Source organism: Helianthus annuus, chromosome 10, assembly GCF_002127325.2.
Source record: "Helianthus annuus cultivar XRQ/B chromosome 10, HanXRQr2.0-SUNRISE, whole genome shotgun sequence".
Lineage (NCBI taxonomy): Eukaryota > Viridiplantae > Streptophyta > Magnoliopsida > Asterales > Asteraceae > Helianthus > Helianthus annuus.
Window position 1 is genome coordinate 153,086,183 of NC_035442.2, and position 20,057 is coordinate 153,106,239.

Below are 20,057 nucleotides of genomic sequence, written 5' to 3' on the forward strand. Positions count from 1 at the left end.
AAGTTAAATTGATTAACTTTGCAAATAGAGAGGCTTGAGAGCCATTACACAAAGTTATGTTGGTAACTTTTTACCCAAGTTTGTAACTTTGAAAAGTGAGGAACCATTTATGCAATTGTTGAAAATTGGTTTTAAACAAAAATATAAATATATAGTAAACATAAACCCAACCCTAGGCCGTCCCCAAACCCCATACGTCGACCTCTCCCTTCTCTCTACTATCTCTGTGGAAAACTCAAGAAGAAGCAAGGAAGAACTCATCCTTTTCGGGTTCTTGATCTTCATCTCTATCGCTTTAGGTAATCTCTCAAACACACACTCATAACTTGTTATCCATGGCTGCGTTTCGTTGATTTTTTGGATTCTTGATGCATGATAACATGGATTTTATGTGTTAGGGTTTGCTAGGATTATGTATTTTAATGTGTAGATGATGATACTTGTTAGTTAGTAATTCTATGATCATGTATGCATGCTAGGGTTTTGATTATTTAAGATCTTGATAATGAAACTTGATTATAAATTCGTATAGGGGATGTTGTTGGGGTTTTGATTGCTGAAAATAGGGTTTATAGTGTCATAAACATATTATAATTGAAAGCAGAATTCAAACAGAATCTGATCAGAATTTACACCCGACTTGTATTGGCTGTAACGGGGTCCAAACTTAACAAAAGCATGCAATTTCTGAACCTATGATGTGCTTCCAGGAAATATCTTTCAAACCCCACTGGAATTACATTTTTTCGACGAAAATTGAATGTTTTATGAATTTTTCCGTACTAAAGGTTCAGGCTGCGTTTTCTGGCAAAATTTGCAGCGTATTACGAACGTCATAACTCAATTTAGGGTCAACACACAATGTGGAAATTGTGTATATTAAAATTCTTAAATTTGTTTACAAGTACATAAACCTGTAAAATCAATGATACATGCATGTTACTAGTAGGGTCAACACACAATGTGGAGATTGGAGACAATGCACTAGATTTTATTTTGTGACATAGATTTTTTTTCGACATCGTGACATAGATGACCCATAACTTTTTTGTTATTGTGAAACCACCCGATGAAAAGTTTTCACTTTGAAAATTTCACACACTTTGAACGTGAAGTGATAACAAACTATTTAATAAAAATTTCATAAGTGTATATACATTAAACTACTCTAAAGATTTAATATTAAAATATTGAACTGTGTTACTTTCTAGTGATATATGATAAAAATATGTTTTGTTTATAGTATGAACCCTTAAAATAATAGAGTTTTAGAATCGTGATAAATGATAAAAATATGTTTTGTTATAGTATTAACCCTTAAAATAATAGAGGTTTAGAAATTTTATAACTTTATGAACTTGTAACACATATATTATGCTTCATTTAGTTTAGTTTAAAAATCACTTTTTTCCTCAAGTGTTTTCTAATTTATTGTAATCAGCACCTTGGAGTTGGCATTAATGACATCCAAATCCCGTACTTTCAGGTTAACGTCGTTAAAACTTTTCGGTTAATTTCAATTTATAAACGCACTAGTTTTAACATATGATCAAACACATGAAGTTAATTTGATTAACTTTGCAAATAGAGAGGCTTCAGAGCCATTACACAAAGTTATGTTGGTAACTTTCTACCCAAGTTTGTAACTTGGAAAATTGAGGGACCATTTATGCAATTGTTGAAAATTGGTTTTAAACAAAAATATAAATATATAGTAAACATAAACCCAACCCTAGGCCGTCCCCAAACCCCCATATATCGACCTCTCCCCTCTCTCTACTAAATCTGTGGAAAACTCAAGAAGAAGCAAGGAAGAACTCATCTTTTTCGGGTTCTTAATCTTTATCTCTATCGCTTTAGGTAATCTCTCAAACACACACTCATAACTTGTTATCCATGGCTGCGTTTCGTTGATTTTTTGGATTCTTGATGCATGATAACATGGATTTTATGTGTTAGGGTTTGCTAGGATTATGTATTTTAATGTGTAGATGATGATACTTGTTAGTTAGTAATTCTATGATCATGTATGCATGTTAGGGTTTTGATTATTTATGATCTTGATAATGAAACTTGATTATAAATTCGTATATGGGATGTTGTTGGGGTTTTGATTGCTGAAAATAGGGTTTATAGTGTCATAAACATATTATAATTGAAAGCTGAATTCAAACAAAATCTGATCAGAATTTACACCCGACTTGTATTGGCTGTAACGGGGTCCAAACTTAACAAAAGCATGCAATTTCTGAACCTATGATGTGCTTCCAGGAAATATCTTTCAAACCCCACTGGAATTGCATTTTTTTGACGAAAATTGAATGTTTTATGAATTTTTCCGTACTAAAGGTTCAGGCTGCGTTTTCTGGCAGAATTTGCAGCGTATTACGAACGTCATAACTCAATTTAGGGTCAACACACAATGTGGAGATTGTGTATATTAAAATTCTTAAATTTGTTTACAAGTACATAAACCTGTAAAATCAATGATACATGCATGTTACTAGTAGGGTCAACACACAATGTGGAGATTGGAGACAATGCACTAGATTTTTTTTGTGACATAGATTTTTTTTTGACATCGTGACATAGATGACCCATAACTTTTTTGTTATTGTGAAACCACCCGATGAAAAGTTTTCACTTTGAGAATTTCACACACTTTGAACGTGAAGTGATAACAAACTATTTAATAAAAATTTCATAAGTGTATATACATTAAACTACTCTAAAGATTTTAATATTAAAATATTGAACTGTGTTACTTTCTAGTGATATATGATAAAAATATGTTTTGTTTATAGTATGAACCCTTAAAATAATAGAGTTTTAGAATAGTGATAAATGATAAAAATATGTTTTGTTATAGTATTAACCCTTAAAATAGTAGAGGTTTAGAAATTTTATAACTTTATGAACTTGTAACACATATATTATGCTTCATTTAGTTTAGTTTAAAAAACACTTTTTTCCTCAAGTGTTTTCTAATTTATTGTAATCAGCACCTTGGAGTTGGCATTAATGACATCCAAATCCCGTACTTTCAGGTTAACGTCGTTAAAACTTTTCGGTTAAATTCAATTTATAAACGCACTAGTTTTAACATATGATCAAACACATGAAGTTAAATTGATTAACTTTGCAAATAGAGAGGCTTGAGAGCCATTACACAAAGTTATGTTGGTAACTTTCTACCCAAGTTTGTAACTTGGAAAATTGAGGGACCATTTATGCAATTGTTGAAAATTGGTTTTAAACAAAAATATAAATATATAGTAAACATAAACCCAACCCTAGGCCGTCCCCAAACCCCCATACATCGACCTCTCCCCCTCTCTCTACTATCTCTGTGGAAAACTCAAGAAGAAGCAAGGAAGAACTCATCTTTTTCGGGTTCTTGATCTTCATCTCTATCGCTTTAGGTAATCTCTCAAACACACACTCATAACTTGTTATCCATGGCTGCGTTTCGTTGATTTTTTGGATTCTTGATGCATGATAACATGGATTTTATGTGTTAGGGTTTGCTAGGATTATGTATTTTAATGTGTAGATGATGATACTTGTTAGTTAGTAACTCTATGATCATGTATGCATGCTAGGGTTTTGATTATTTATGATATTGATAATGAAACTTGATGATAAATTCGTATACGGGATGTTGTTGGGGTTTTGATTGCTGAAAATAGGGTTTATAGTGTCATAAACGTATTTTAATTGAAAGCTGAATTCAAACAGAATCTGATCAGAATTTACACCCGACTTGTATTGGCTGTAACGGGGTCCAAACTTAACAAAAGCATGCAATTTCTGAACCTATGATGTGCTTCCAGGAAATATCTTTCAAACCCCACTGGAATTGCATTTTTTCGACAAAAATTGAATGTTTTATGAATTTTTCCGTACTAAAGGTTCAGGCTGCGTTTTCTGGCAAAATTTACAGTGCATTACGAATGTCATAACTCAATTTAGGAATTGAGTTATGATCTCAAATTTTTACTGTAGGTAGCTTCAGGAGGTCATGAAAATCTCCAACTAGAATTACGTCAATTGGTTAACCAAGGATTTATAAATGAATTTTTCCGTGGGCTACAGTCAGAAAGTGATGAATCTGATTGCTGATTAGTAAATGATTTTTTATAATTTTTTTTTGGTAAAGAGTTAGACTCTAAAGATTTAACAGAAGGATTACCCCTCGGCGGGGCACGTCACATTAAAAGATTGTAGTTTTTGCAAGCTCATAAGTACGGTAAACAGACGTCCCAAAACAGCCTATTTTCAGTGAATTGAGTTATGCATGTTTATGAGTTTGTAAAGTGTCGAATGTGCTACTTTTAGTGTCCGCATGTGCTTAATGGTTGTATAGCTGATGAATGGCATGTCGTAGTGTATATTATGAACATGTGCTTAAAAACTACTCGGTAATATATTTGTGACAACCTGTACGTATGTTACCTTTAGATATGTGTAAAACTTACATGAATTTGCATACATAAACCCTAACAATCTTGGTAACCATAATAAGACGTGGTTAACCATTCTAACTCGGGTATTTTCAATCTGTCGAGCTAAGCTAGGGTGAGTTCACAACTTTTTCTAAAAGCATGTGTCTCGGGTTTGGGACAACACACTTATTTCCCTTGTTTGGGAAATATATATGGTACTTCTGGTTTGGGGCTACACGCACGTTCCTGGTTTGGAACTACTAAATAAACTATCCACTGGAGGTGGACCACACTTTCCCTGGTTTGGGATTGCCTAGATTCCTGGTTTGGAATATTGTTAATTGCTATTTATACTGCATGTCTTTAGCGGACTAAACGAACTCTATCTGAAAGTCCCCACACATTATACTGATTAATCGCCGGGGCCTGGCGAACGAGATATTAGTTGATAGCGCTATTAGGTTTAACAAACCTCACCCCATACCTGAGAGGACGGGCGTGAACTTTTATGCCTGGGCAACTGGTCAATGATGATAGCCATTGACCTAGGGCACAAACAACTTAAACGGTCAAGTTTCGGTACCACACAGTTTAGTAGCTAAGGATGGGGTAGCTCCCCATGACTTGTTTTATAAACTAAGTATTTAAACAAACTTAGTTGACACCCTAACTTTATGTTGACACCCTAACTTTATGTTGACACCCTACTGCATGCTTTGCAGGTTGTTAGGTAAAGCTATGGACGGGCATTGCAATCCACTGGAGTGTGGTGTGCGTTCGGCGTGATATGTTTTTATTGATATTTTAAGCCCATTTTACACATTAGTCATGTTTTAAAATTTTAAAACACGATATTCTACTAACACTAAACACACACGTGGGCAAGTGCACCCATCGTGAACTTAGTATAGCGTTGGTAAGATACCGAGGTCGTCCAAGGACACAAGAACTTTTAGTACCGGTTTATCCTCAATGTCTAATCAATCTATTTTTTTTTTGAGAAAAGATTTTAAACATGAAGAACAGAAAAAATACAGAAATAAAATAAAAACAGATAGACAAGATGAATCACTTGGATCCGACTTGCCTTTAATGTATCCTTTGATGATTTTCGCACTTTTGCACTTTTTAAGAGATTATCTTAGTTATAGTAGTAGGCCCCTCTTTTGAAGGTGACGTTACCCTCAACCCAGTGGTTTGAGTCAGCAAGGATACAATCCCAAAGGGTTGGAATATTGAAAGATAATTAATTAAGTTATTAATGTGAAAAGTGGTAGGCCTCTCTTTTGAAGGTGACGTTACCCTCGGCTAAGTGGTTTTAGTCAGCAGGGATACAATCCCAAATAGCCGGTTTAATGTATTAATAGTTGCTTACATATGAGGGGATCAAGCCATTCGCACCCCCGCCATCCAATACCAGTGGGTATCGAAGGAGGTCCTAGTAAGCTTGACCCAGGTCCTTGCAGGATCTATACATTGAACAAGGCAAGAACCTTACTAAACCATTCCCTTAACCCCCGACCAGGTAGCCAACATATATTTATATAGACCGTAGAGATATGAATGGTGTAAATCTTTTACTTCATATAGACAGTAAAGTAATGCCAAGACACCACGGACAAAAATGATAAAGAAGTTTCACCTTTAACATAAGAAACTAGTTATTAAAGTCATTAATACAAAACCAAATAAAAAGTGCGAAAAGATTAAAAATCAAAAGTAATACATTAAAGACTTGTCTTCACCAAGTGATGTAAGAGACTTATCCAATCATGGCCTTTGATGGGCATGAACTCTTACTATCAATCTTGGATACCGAGACTACTACACACTCTAAAGGTGGATGATGGATTATGGTGGTGGGTGTTAGTGGTGTAGTGGTGGTGGAGTGGTGGCAAAGTGGGAAAGTAGTGGTTTGCCAAGGGATGCCTTTGAAGTGAACCAAGCACCTCTATTTATAGCCTGAACAGAAGCCCGACCACTGCCCCGTGTCCAGTGGACACGCCCCCGTGGCCATCCCTTTCTCTTCCATCATTAATTGCTTTTGTCGGCATTGGGCTCCACACGGCTCGTGTTCGCTGGGCACGGCCCCGTGGGCAGACGCGTATCTGTACTACCAAGATTTTACAAGATTCTGTGAACCTTAGCGTTGAACACGCCCCGTGCTGAGCTGGGCACGCCCCCATGGTGGGCGTAGAAGCTTCCACAGCTTTGTCCTATCTGTAGACATCTGACCACGCACCCGTGTCTAGTGGGCACGGGCCGTGGTCAGCCTTCTGTTTCTTGTTTTTGCTCTTGGGGATGCTGCCGAGGGGTCGGGCATGTCACATTTATTCCTTTTCTTTGTATTTATGTTGGTTTTTGCTGTATATTTGTTCCTTTTGCTCGTTTAAGCTCATTTGGTCCTATAAAGTCAAAAGGAAGACAAAAGCACACTTTTCCAACCTTAGTACTAAAAAAGGGTTAGTTTTATGCCTCATTTGATGTAATTTATATGTTACATTTTTGACGTGATGTCGTGGTCACGCAAATTTAATCCCAATAACAACTATGTAAATAGTGGCAAGTGGGTATCGAACACAGGGAGTTTGTGGAAAATGTGCTATTTGCGATGCTTCTCTAGGTTAACTAAATTAAACTAATTGCAAGAAAAAAATAAAATTCACGAGTTGTTTGGATTTGATTGGTTTTAAAAACTAAGATTAATTAACTAATTTGCAAAATGAAACTTTGAGGTTGTAAACAATTGAGAAATAAACGACTATCTTGTGCATCCGGTTTGCTTCAACTTTTGTGTTAATCATTTAACTAGAAAGAACTACATAGACATAGTTCATGCATAAACAATTGCAGTGATGAAAGGGGACGAAGTACTCAGATTCTGAGAACGTGAGGTTATCACCCGATGATCAATCAAACCTTACCCAAACCTAACTATACCCATGATATCTCGATTGCCAACGGCACCAAGAACGTATGGTTTCTAATTAGTTTAAAATAAGAATCAACCTGTTACTAACAATCGATTACACACCATAACAATCAATTCAAATGAAAAGGGATTGATATTCTAGAAATGCAAATAAGAACACAAAAGTCTAAACAAACCTTCACCACAAGATAGTCATCAAAGTACCTAGCCACTCATGGCTTTAGCTAACATCATGACAAACTAGAAATAAAACAATGTTCACAAGTTCCACCAACAAAGACAAGACAAGAATTTAGTGCAAAGATTGTTCCAAGATGATTCTAGTGCAAAGATTATTCAAGAGATGTGTTTCTTAGCTTCCAAGTGCCTTCAAATAGTCCCCCACTCGTTTTTCTCAAGTAGTAACCGACCAAGGATGATTAGTAACCATAACTCTCCATAAAAATGTCATTTAATATGTAGGTTACAAAACAAGTGCAGTCGGCGCCGTAAGCTACGGCGCCTGCCGTAGCTTACGGTGATCAATGCTCTCCGGGACTCAACTCAGCGCCGTAAGATACGGCAGGTGGCCATAGCTTACGGTGAGCAGTGGTCTTCTACGCCTCCTAGCTCCTGTCTTACGGCGAACATTTTGGCAATTATTTGAGTACCGTAGCCTACGGCAAAGGCCGTTGGTTACGGCCCTGAGTGATTTTTTTGCTCTCGTTTCCTTCATTTCCTTTGGTTCTCACGCATCTTGATCAAGCCAGCTTCTAGCATCCATTCAAGCTTCCTAAAACCTTCATCTTGCACATTTTAACACCTGCATCAACATCATCTTGTGATTACCTAATTCTCGCAAATAACCGGATAAAATGTAGAATGTGCGTTATGCTAAGTCTTTTAAGGGTTGTCCTACGGACCACCCGTCACATCCCCACACTTACCCGTTGCTTGTCCCAAGCAACCACTTCAAAAACTATTTTTAGCCATAAGCGACCAATCGTGCAAACCAAACCAAAGTGCCATCCTTTTACTAGCTTTTTATCAAACCACAAGACACACCCCTCACAAACTCTCGGTGACAAGAAAAATTAGCAAATTATGCTAAACCACTCAATGCGTATATGTGTGCGTGCGACAATAAGCTTGTATGAAAATCAAGTTGCCTCCTAATCAATATCTAACATGCTTTTGAATCAAAGAAACTTATGGGTTGTAACGGGGCTAGGTGCAAGGGTAGGAAAAGGAATATATATGTAGTAGCGAAGGACTTAACCCGGTTTTTTATTACACAATGAAACAAACGAACAACTATCAAACTTAACTACTATATACCAGTGTTGTAAAAATCGCGACTAGGCGACGATTAGTCGGCGATTAATCGCTAGTCGTCCAGTTACTGAGTAATTTTTCTTAAATCGGTCCATTAACCGACTAGGTCCGACTAGGCACGACTAGGTCCGACTAGGCCAGCCAAAAGTCGACGATTCCAGCAAAAAACCTGTATATTCCGGCCAAAACCTCTAAATTCCGGTCAGTTTCCAACCAAATCATTTGAATTCCAACAATTAATCATGTATACTTAAATAAATGAGTTGAGTAAGATTTAAAACCTAGCTACTTAAAATATTTACCTATAAAAATGTATATATTTATACATAAAACTGAAAATTACATATAAAAAACCCGATCCGATTAATCCTGATTAATCCCGAGTAATCCCGAGTAGTCGCTAGTCCCCACTTCACCGGCCGACTAGCGACTAGCGAGTTCTCCAACCTTGCTATATACAAGACAACTAAACATCACCTTTTTTCATATTTTCATTGCTTTTTCTCTTTTTTTTTTTCTTTTCTTCTTTTCTTTTTTTTTCTCTTTTTTTTTTTTTTTTTTTTTTTATAAAACAACTAAATCACAAACTACTAGACAACCACTAATACTATAAGACCGGGTCAAATCGGGTAAATTTTTAGGTAACTAACTAGGGGGTAACAAATGATAGGCTTTAGGCACAAAATGGGCAACTAAATGTCCAAACCCCCGCCCCTCTCGCAACCATGCTCATATATATAATTAATGAGGTCCAACCCCCCAAATCCCACACTCGCACTCACCTAGACGAGGCATCCTAGAAGTCCCCTATCATCTTCAAAAGCATGTTGACTCTAAGATTTAACAAGTATTCACACACAAGTTCTATTAACACACAACACACACCGCCACTCAAACAATGAAATATCACTAACAATCATGCGTGGCTCAATTCTCACCAAGAAAAGATTTGAAATGGGTGTCGGTGTGTCAAATGGAACAATATCAAGTTTTCAAATTTGTACACTTTCGCTTGGATTTGCAAAAATTTTGAATTTCTCAAAAATTTCCCCCATCCCCACACTTGGGATACATTGTCCCAATGTATGGTTTTGAGGAAAAGATCGCTTTCACAAAGAACATCCCCAATTGCTTATATTCTCAACCCAAATTTGATGAGGCTGTCGTGGGCCACTCAAAAAAAATATAACCTAACTTTACCTATAGACAGGGTAAGTCGGGTGTCGAATCCACGAGGAGCATGTGGTTAGTGTTATACATTTTGTTTGCAAATTTTACTAAACTAACTGATGATTATAAAACTGATATGGAATTAAAAACACATGAAACAAGTTGCAATTAAGAAAAAGATTGAGTTGTAATAAACAATGATGAGAAAAGGTGAGCACTTCGGGATTCAGATCCTGTAATTACTAATAACCTAGTTCTGATTTTATTGGATGCTATTGATTAAATAGTAAATCTGTCACATCTACCAATTACCTATGCAGTTCGAAATCTTAATATAAATTGGTCAGATAAATATTAAAACAAACATACATAGGAATCATTCAATCAACAAAAGCATAATTGGATTCAAAACATAATTATAACTCTGACTGTCACTCAGGATTTGTTTGTCACACAAATTATATAATTAGGCAAATAGTCGGCTATCACCCGACTACAAATCCAAATCTCAATACAAAACAGAAACTAGAATTAAAAGTGTCTCACAGAATCATTCACCCGAAGTGTCCACGAGAGATTTAGCCGCTCATGACGCTCGTATGATCCTCAAAGGCTTGAAAGAATAATAAAAACATGATTGATTCGGTAAGTGAAATTGGAATGATGATGATGAAAAAAAAAATGATTTCGATCGTTATACGGCTGCCCCCATAACCATATCCTTCTTCATCAAAACCTTCAAACTCCTCATAACCTTCATCATACCCATCTCCTTGAATTCCCGATGATTGCCCAAATGGAATAGTCGAGTATTGGAAACCCGATTGATTTGGTGGTCGATAAGGTGTAGCATGGACAATAGACGAAATTGGTGCCATAGTATGGCTCGAATATGACGGACCCGCACCCGGAAAAAAATGGGATAACGGTGGTATAGTAGTGGAAGGGTTAAATGTGACAGTTGGTTCTTCTTGGGTAGTAATGGGTTGTGTGGTGTTGGTTGATGTAACATTTTGAAGTATGGTGGGTTCGGTAGTATTTGGTGGAATAGTAGTATTAGGTGAAGGTTGAGTGGATGTTGGTATGAATGATGAGGTGAATTCACCCGTAGTGGGTGGTGGTGGGGGTGGATCCATGTATCGAATTGGTGTAACTGGTGTTGTTGGTGAACTATTGATTGTATTTTCCCTTAGCAAAATTCTGTTTGCTCGCAAAGTTCGCTCGATTTCCGGATCAAACGCCAATGGTGATAGCTTGTGAGAGCTCCTAGTACGCATGCACCTGTAAATACCTGCACACTAAACACACCACGCGTAAACCAGAAAAATAACAACTTAAAGCAAAAACAAAATTAACACACGTTGCGCACTACTCCCCGGCAACGGCGCCAAAATTTGACGTGATGTCGTGGTCACGCAAATTTAATCCCAATAACAACTATGTAAATAGTGGCAAGTGGGTATCGAACACAGGGAGTTTGTGGAAAATGTGCTATTTGCGATGCTTCTCTAGGTTAACTAAATTAAACTAATTGCAAGAAAAAAATAAAATTCACGAGTTGTTTGGATTTGATTGGTTTTAAAAACTAAGATTAATTAACTAATTTGCAAAATGAAACTTTGAGGTTGTAAACAATTGAGAAATAAACGACTATGTTGTGCATCCGGTTTGCTTCAACTTTTGTGTTAATCATTTAACTAGAAAGAACTACATAGACATAGTTCATGCATAAACAATTGCAGTGATGAAAGGGGACGAAGTACTCAGATTCCGAGAACGTGAGGTTATCACCCGATGATCAATCAAACCTTACCCAAACCTAACTATACCCATGATATCTCGATTGCCAACGGCACCAAGAACGTATGGTTTCTAATTAGTTTAAAATAAGAATCAACCTGTTACTAACAATCGATTACACACCATAACAATCAATTCAAATGAAAAGGGATTGATATTCTAGAAATGCAAATAAGAACACAAAAGTCTAAACAAACCTTCACCACAAGATAGTCATCAAAGTACCTAGCCACTCATGGCTTTAGCTAACATCATGACAAACTAGAAATAAAACAATGTTCACAAGTTCCACCAACAAAGACAAGACAAGAATTTAGTGCAAAGATTGTTCCAAGATGATTCTAGTGCAAAGATTATTCAAGAGATGTGTTTCTTAGCTTCCAAGTGCCTTCAAATAGTCCCCCACTCGTTTTTCTCAAGTAGTAACCGACCAAGGATGATTAGTAACCATAACTCTCCATAAAAATGTCATTTAATATGTAGGTTACAAAACAAGTGCAGTCGGCGCCGTAAGCTACGGCGCCTGCCGTAGCTTACGGTGATCAATGCTCTCCGGGACTCAACTCAGCGCCGTAAGATACGGCAGGTGGCCGTAGCTTACGGTGAGCAGTGGTCTTCTACGCCTCCTAGCTCCTGTCTTACGGCGAACATTTTGGCAATTATTTGAGTACCGTAGCCTACGGCAAAGGCCGTAGGTTACGGCCCTGAGTGATTTTTTTGCTCTGGTTTCCTTCATTTCCTTTGGTTCTCACGCATCTTGATCAAGCCAGCTTCTAGCATCCATTCAAGCTTCCTAAAACCTTCATCTTGCACATTTTAACACCTGCATCAACATCATCTTGTGATTACCTAATTCTCGCAAATAACCGGATAAAATGTAGAATGTGCGTTATGCTAAGTCTTTTAAGGGTTGTCCTACGGACCACCCGTCAATTTTGCACACATCAAATACCCCCACACTTGAATCTTTGCTTTTCCTCAAGCAAACTCTTTATTATGTGGCTTACACACCCAAATGGAATAGGTAGGAGAGAAGTTTTTGGGCTTGTCTTGAGTGTCGGGAATCCATGATCTTTATTGGGTTTTATTTTTATTCCATTTACAATCCTATTCGTCATGATTTATTTAGAACGTTTCATAAAAGAAATTACTTATTTGGGCATAACATGCCTTTTTAAAATTCCATTTATATACGAGTTCACATACCTCATGGGAGATCACTCAACACTCGGCCGAAGATGTATTTTTGTGAAACACTCGATATCGGCATGGAACTTACTTCTACCATATGCTTGCCAAGCAATCAATCGTCTTCCTTTTTAACTATAAACCTTCGTAAATATCAAGAGGACTTGGGAAAGGGTTAGGCTTGGGCTAAAGGTAGGTGGTTTTGGTTAGTGGTTAGTAAAAAGGGCTAAAAGCGTAAAAAGCATCGGTCGTCGTAAAACTTTTTGTTTTCATGGATTTTATTCAAACTAAGCATCTTCAAACAAAGTTTCTTTGAGGAACTTGTTTGTTTATTTCTAGACTTTCATTTTTTAAAGAAACGTCACAAGAAAACCGAGCTTTTTACTAAAATAAGGGGGTTGAAAAGAAAAAGGTTTTGGTGGGCAACGGTGTTTGTTTTGAAGGTTTAGAAATGAAAAGGTTTATGCTCAAAGGGGTTAACTAGGGGTATTTGGGTAGGTGATAAACAAAATGAAAAATAATGGTGTTGAAAGGAAAATGGGTTAGTCCTAATGCCCCCATCATTTACTGACTTGGGTTTAAGTTGGTAATGACCGGGAATGTATCATCGTGGCAAGTTGTAGAGTTGTAAGAACCAAGCGGCTATTCACGCAAGAAACGAAAAATGAACACTTAGTTTAAAGATGCATGCTTGTAAGCTCAATAAAGGCTCAAAACTCAGTTGTTGTGGGAATGGGTTTATAATGTGATCAAGTATATATAATCAAATTTTAATTAGATTTGTCATGCCTTTTCATAATTTTCTTATGCTGGTTCTTTTTATCACTACGCTATTGGTTGTAAATTTGTAAAAATATAACCTTTTTAGAACTTGTTATTCCCAAATTAAACCAAAACAAGTAAAAGAAAATAAAAAATAAAAATTTTTGAAAAAATTTGGGGTGAATAGCGGTTCCAATAGAGTTTTGTGTAAGGCTTGTTATTAGGACTTGCAAAATTCAAGGTTTTATCATCCCCCCACACTTAAATTACACATTGTCCTCAATGTGTCCCAAAAATAAGTTTTTAGATTGATTGAATGTGTAAAAAGGGGTTTAAAAACAAAATTTTGTGTTTCTGGGCGTCTGGCCACAGTCCCGTGTTGGTCCGGGCACGGCCCCGTGGTTAGATCGTCAGTACCAAAACTTAACAGAAGGCTGGGCACGGGGCGTGTTCAGTGAGCACAGCCCCATGTCCAGTTACCTGAACTGGGCAAATTTCTGCAGAGCCTTGAGCACGGGGCGTGTTGGGCTGAGCACGGCCCCGTGCTGAACTTGCTATAATGCTGGAAAATTGTTGGGAGGTTCTGTTTTATGCATGGGGTGTGGTTTATACGTTCCCTTGGTAAACTCCACCTTTTCGAGTGTCTTTTATTCCTGAAAAGTAAAGCTAAACTAGAAAATATAAAAGTTATACTAAACTAAAAACTACGGATAGTTCCGCGGAATGCCTCCGTGGTGCGCCACGTTTATAAGGGTCCTTGGCTAAACCCTAAGTCAGTCATATGTCACCCGGGCAGGATGTCTCACATCCCGTGTTGCACCGTCGAGAGTGTCATCCAAGCTTGAGTCTATGACATCCATGTAGTTGACCAGGTCGTTTTCTACTCTTTTCCCAACCCCGAATTTCATCTCTTTGTCCCCAACTCTCAATGTTAGTTTCCATTCACTCATATCCACCATTGCATGAGCGGTGGCAAGGAATGGTCTTCCTAGAATGAGCGGTACTTTGGTGTCTTCCTCCATGTCGAGTATAACAAATTCGGCCGGGAAGATAAAGTCTCCGACTTTTACCAATAGATTTTAGGCGACACCTTGTGGGTATTTGATAGACCTTTTGGCTAGTTGTATGCTCATCTTTGTGGGGCTTGTTTTTCCTAGCCCGAGTCGGTCAAACATTGATGCGGGCATGAGATTGATGCTTGCCCCAAGGTCGGCTAGTGCATTGCGTACAGGCGATCCCCCAATGGAACAAGGGATGTGAAACTTCCGGGGTCTATTTTCTTTTGTGGGAGTTTGTTGAGTAGCACGGCAGAGCATTCTTTAGTTAAGTTGACTAATTGCAATGTTTCAATCTTCCTTTTGTGTGTGAGGAAGTCTCTCGTGAATTTTGAATATTTTGGCATTTGGATGAGTACTTCCATAAATGGAAGATTGATATGCAATTGTTTTAGTAAGTTTATGAATTTTGTGAATTGCTCGTCGGTCTTTTGGCGAAGTAACCGACCGGGGTAGGGCACCGAGGGGTTCTTAGTTGGTTCGGGATTTGGCCGAGGCTTTGCTTCCTTATGGGTTGGAGGTGAGGCCGTGTTTTGATTGGGTGGATTTTTTTTCGGGTGGGGGTAGTGGGGCCTCCTCGGGACCTATGGTCCGGTTTCTTAGTGTTATGAGGTGTACTTGCGCCTTTGGGTTGGTTTCGGTATTGCTAGGTAGTGCGCCTTGTGGTCTCTCGAAGAAATTTTGAGCTAGTTGATTTAATTGTTTTTCAATGTTTTGTATACTAGCTTGTTGATTTCTAAAGTTTGATTCCATTTGTAGGAATTGATCCAATTTCTTTTTTTCGGTTTCGGAGATGAGGCGTGAAACAGTGTCTTCAAGCCTCTCTCGCCCCCCTTGTTGTTGAGAGAAATTTTGTGACTCATTTCTTGGTTGTTGTTGAAAGTTTGCTCGTTGGTTTTGATTTTGTTGGTTACTACTATTGTGGAACCAAGGTTAGGGTGGTTACACCATCCTTGGTTGTAAGTGCCCGTTAGGGGACCCGACGGCCTAGGTCTATTATCAATGTAGTTTACCATTTCTGTTTGATTATCCATTTCTTTCATAAAATTCCAATTTTCATTGGCCCACCACACCCTTCACAAGCCATAACTGAGGCCGTATTTTGCCATTTCTAACTTTTTGATTTTTGAAGATAGGGCCTCGATTTGGGCTTGTAAAGAGGTGCTTTCATCCACCTTGTGGGCACCTAGGGCAATAGATTTTGTGCCTCGGGGTGTGTGCCATTGAAAATTGTTTTGAGCAATTTCCTCAATTTGATTATAAATTTCATTTGAGCGACGATTACCTAGGAGTCCCCCGGAGCTAGAGTCGAGTGTTTGTCTTGTGTATGGCAACAACCTATTATAGAAAGTGGATACTTGTTGCCATACTGCGAGACCATGATGAGGACATTTCCTCAATAACCCCTTGAATCCTTCTCAAGTTTCATATAAGGATTCCCCGTTCTCTTGTGAGTATGTATTGATTTCAGTCATTAATTTAGCGGTCTTAGAAGGCGGGAAATACTTATATAGAAACTTTTGTTCAAGTTCATCCCAAGCGTTTACCGAACCACTTGGGAGGGTGTTAAGCCAAGCCTTGGCTCGGTCTTTTAGTGAGAATGGGAACATTCGGAGGCGGATGGCATCGTTTGATGCTCCGTTGATTCGGAAAGTATCACATATTTACAAAAAGTTGGTAATACCCACCATGGAAGGTTGCGGAATTTTGCAGCATTTGAGTCAAGTGCGGCCGAAGTTCAAAGTTATTGGCATCGACATTCGGTGCATTGATAGCGGTTCCGAGATTACCCACCGTGGGTCGTAAGTAATCCATAAGGGTTCCCTGATCCGCCATTGGAAGTGGGTCCCCCGTGGCTTTCTCTTGGCTTTTAGCTTTTTGTCTTTTTCTTAGAAAGCGTTCGGGTTCGTCTAGAGGTTCTTTTATGTCTTTATTGGAACTGGAGCTCAGGCACTGCGTAGAAAGTTCAGGTGCTGCACCTGGGTTCCAAGTACTGCGATAAAACAAAAAGAACGTCAGTCAGAAGTCTCACCATGGCCCCGTGGTCGTTGTTGCAGTGATTGTTTTCTGGATCCCAGTTACTAGGGAGTTCAGCACGGCCCCGTGGTGCACCGCCACGGCCTCGTGGTCACTCTTCTGTAACTCAAAAAACAAAAATTGCCAGTAAGGTTGCTGGGCACAGCCCCGTGTCCGACCAGGCAGAGCCCGTGCGGAAGTTTGCAGAAGCTGAAAAATTTAGAAAAATCTAAAAAGGCCGGTGATTCCTAACTTTCTTAAAATCCTTGTGTCCCCGGCAACGTTGCCAAAAACTTGGTGTGCGTTCGACGTGATATGTTTTTATTGATATTTTAAGCCCATTTTACGCATTAGTCAAGTTTTAAATTTATAAAAAACGATATTCTACTAACACTAAACACACACTTGGGCAAGTGCACCCATCGTGAGCGTAGTATAGCGTTGGTAAGATACCGAGGTTGTCCAAGGACACAAGAGCTTTTAGTACCGGTTTATCCTCAACGTCTAATCAATCTAATTTTTTTTGAGAAAAGATTTTAAACATGAAGAATAGAAAAAATGCAGAAATAAAATAAAGTAAAAACAGATAGACAAGATGAATCACTTGGATCCGACTCGCCTTTAATGTATCCTTTGATGATTTTCGCACTTTTCCACTTTTTAAGAGATTATCCTAGTTATAGTAGTAGGCCCCTCTTTTGAAGGTGACGTTACCCTCAACCTAGTGGTTTGAGTCAGCAAGGATACAATCCCAAAGGGTCGGAATATTGAAAGATAATTAATTAAGTTATTAATGCAAAAAGTGGTAGGCCCCTCTTTTGAAGGTGACGTTACCCTCGGCTAAGTGGTTTGAGTCAGCAGGGATACAATCCCAAGTAGCCGGTTTAATGTATTAATAGTAGTTTACATATGAGGGAATTTGTTAGGGGTATCGAATCAGAGTAGGCTCGAGCGGAAGCGGAACAAACACACACACACTAGCAGAAAATAAAGAACACGAGAATTTACGTGGTTCGGTCAAGGTGACCTACGTCCACGAGTTGCAACTAGGGTTTCACTTTTATTAGATGCTCACAACTGTTTTCAGAATGACACAGACTACAGTTACATAATAGGTATTTATAGAACAAGATTAGGGTTTCCTACTTGGTCAACAAGTTAACTAAGTGGGCCTAATAACTAGGGCCGGCTAACCCTAACTAGGGCCGGCTAACCCTAATTAGGGCCAGCTACCGTAAAGCCTACGAACCCAACAATCCCCACTCGGAGGCTTTGCATAGTCCACAAAGTACATCCAAGAAACCTATCACCAGTAACTTCAGTAATCTTTACGTTCAAGTCTTCCCAGCCTCCAGTTCCAAGAACAAGCTATGACTTCAGTCACTTCCAAGCCACCTAGTTGCAACCACACCTCTCATCAAGTACCTGAGAGACCAGTTGAAGCTCCCACAAGCTCCAACCCAACAGTCTTATCAGACCCATTCTCTATCTCAACCGGCTTGCACGATCCACCAGCTCCAGAGATACACCGAGAATTAATACCACTCTCCACATTTTGCAAACTATTTCCAGGAGAGCTTTTTTCTTCAGTCGGAATCTTCGTCTTCAAAACCCAACGGTTATTTATGATTGTACCCGGAACACGACCTGTGCTCCCACTATCACCAAATTCCATGACTGGCTTAAACTTAGACCCCCGACCACATTCAACTGACATCCCCAAAGCACCAGGATTCAAGTTCGCAAATTGAACCCTCTTCCGCTTACTAGATTCAGTGAACCAGACTTCATGTTGTACAGGGACGGCTACTCCCTCAGAAGGTATCTTAACTAGATACAACGATCCTCGTCTCCTCCCACAGGCAACAACAAGATTTCCATCAATCACCTTCCACTTCCCACCGCCATAGTTAACATCTAGTCCCTGTTTATCCAGTTGACTAACAGAAATAAGTTTCTTCGTTAAACCTAGAATTACCCTGACGTTCTTTAAGTTCCATGTAGTGCCCAGTGGAGTCTTCAGATTGACATCTCCCATACCCGTAACATTAAGAACATGACCGTTAGCTAATCGTACCTTTCCAAAGTCTCCTTTTTTCAGATTCACCATCGTCTCCCCGTTGTGCATGGCGTGAAACGAAGAACCAGAATCCATAGCCTAAGAATCTATAGACTCTTCACAGCAAACCAGTATGTCACCGCCAGATTCATCTGACACAACACTGTTTACACACTGCTTACCATCCTCTTTCTTAGGATCAGGACACTCGTTTTTAACATGCCCCTTTTCACCACAGTTCCAGCACCTCACATTCTTCCCAGCTTTAGACAAGCTTTTCCCACGACTCCCACTGCTTCTGTTTTTACCTCTTCCCCTGCTAACACTGAGCATACCAGAAGTAGATCCTCCACTAGTGTTCCTCCGGCGAACGTCTTCACCCAAAACACTATCCCGGACCCGATCAAACTTCAAATTTCCAGTTCCAGCAGTTTCGGTGACCGTTGTCACAAATCCTGACCAACTATCAGGTAAGGAAGATAACAAAACCACAGCTTGAGTGTCATCATCCAACTTCATGCCCAAAGTTGCTACCTGGACAAAATTGAATTGACCTTGTTAATGTGATCAGCAACTGAAATGCCTTCGTTCATTCTCATATTAAAGAGTTCCCTCATCAAGAACACCATATTACCGGCAGACGCCAGACGGCTTCTCATACATATTTGATAGAGATTCTAACATATCACGAGCAGTTGTTTCTTTCATGAAATTAAATGCAACGCTCCTCGTCAAAGCCAATGTAATTTTACCTCTTGCCTTTTTGTCCTTTGAGTTCCAAATTGCCTCGGTAGCTTTATCCATTCCAGCAGGTTTTTCTTCCAGTACCACATCCAAATCGCATTCACCAAGCAACGCCTCTATTTGCATTCTCCACCAAGCAAAATAAGTACCGTTCAACTTCTTCATTCGGAACTTCCCATCTTCAGCCATGGCAAACGAGAAAAACCAGAAAAAAACCACAAGGAACCAAGCAACCGAAACCCGAGCAACTTTCAATAAACCAGAAACCCGAAGTACCCGAACCATCGACTTCTCTTGCAAACCCGAGCGTAAAATCAGCGAATAACCAGGGTTCAAGAACCGAAACCCTAATCGCCAAACACCCTAAAACCACCAGATCTACAAAAGCAAACCCTACGGTGCAAACCCTAGACCTTACGAGCCGTAACCAGAGAATAGGTACAGGACGTAAACAAGTCAGCGGCGACGGCAGCAACAGCAGATCAAGATCTCTCGTCCAGATCTCTCCCTCTCCTACGATAACCGTGTGAACCGTGTGTTTAACTGAACCTTTGGCTCTGATACCACTTGTT

General features: G+C 39.0%; 1 non-coding gene across 1 annotated transcript; it reads left to right on the forward strand.

Annotated features, from left to right (window-relative positions):
• The first annotated feature begins 16,040 nt into the window (after positions 1 to 16,040).
• Positions 16,041 to 16,147, forward strand: LOC118483393. Its single transcript, XR_004870681.1, has one exon. It is a non-coding gene; the product is annotated as a small nucleolar RNA R71 (small nucleolar RNA).
• The last annotated feature ends 3,910 nt before the right edge of the window (positions 16,148 to 20,057 follow it).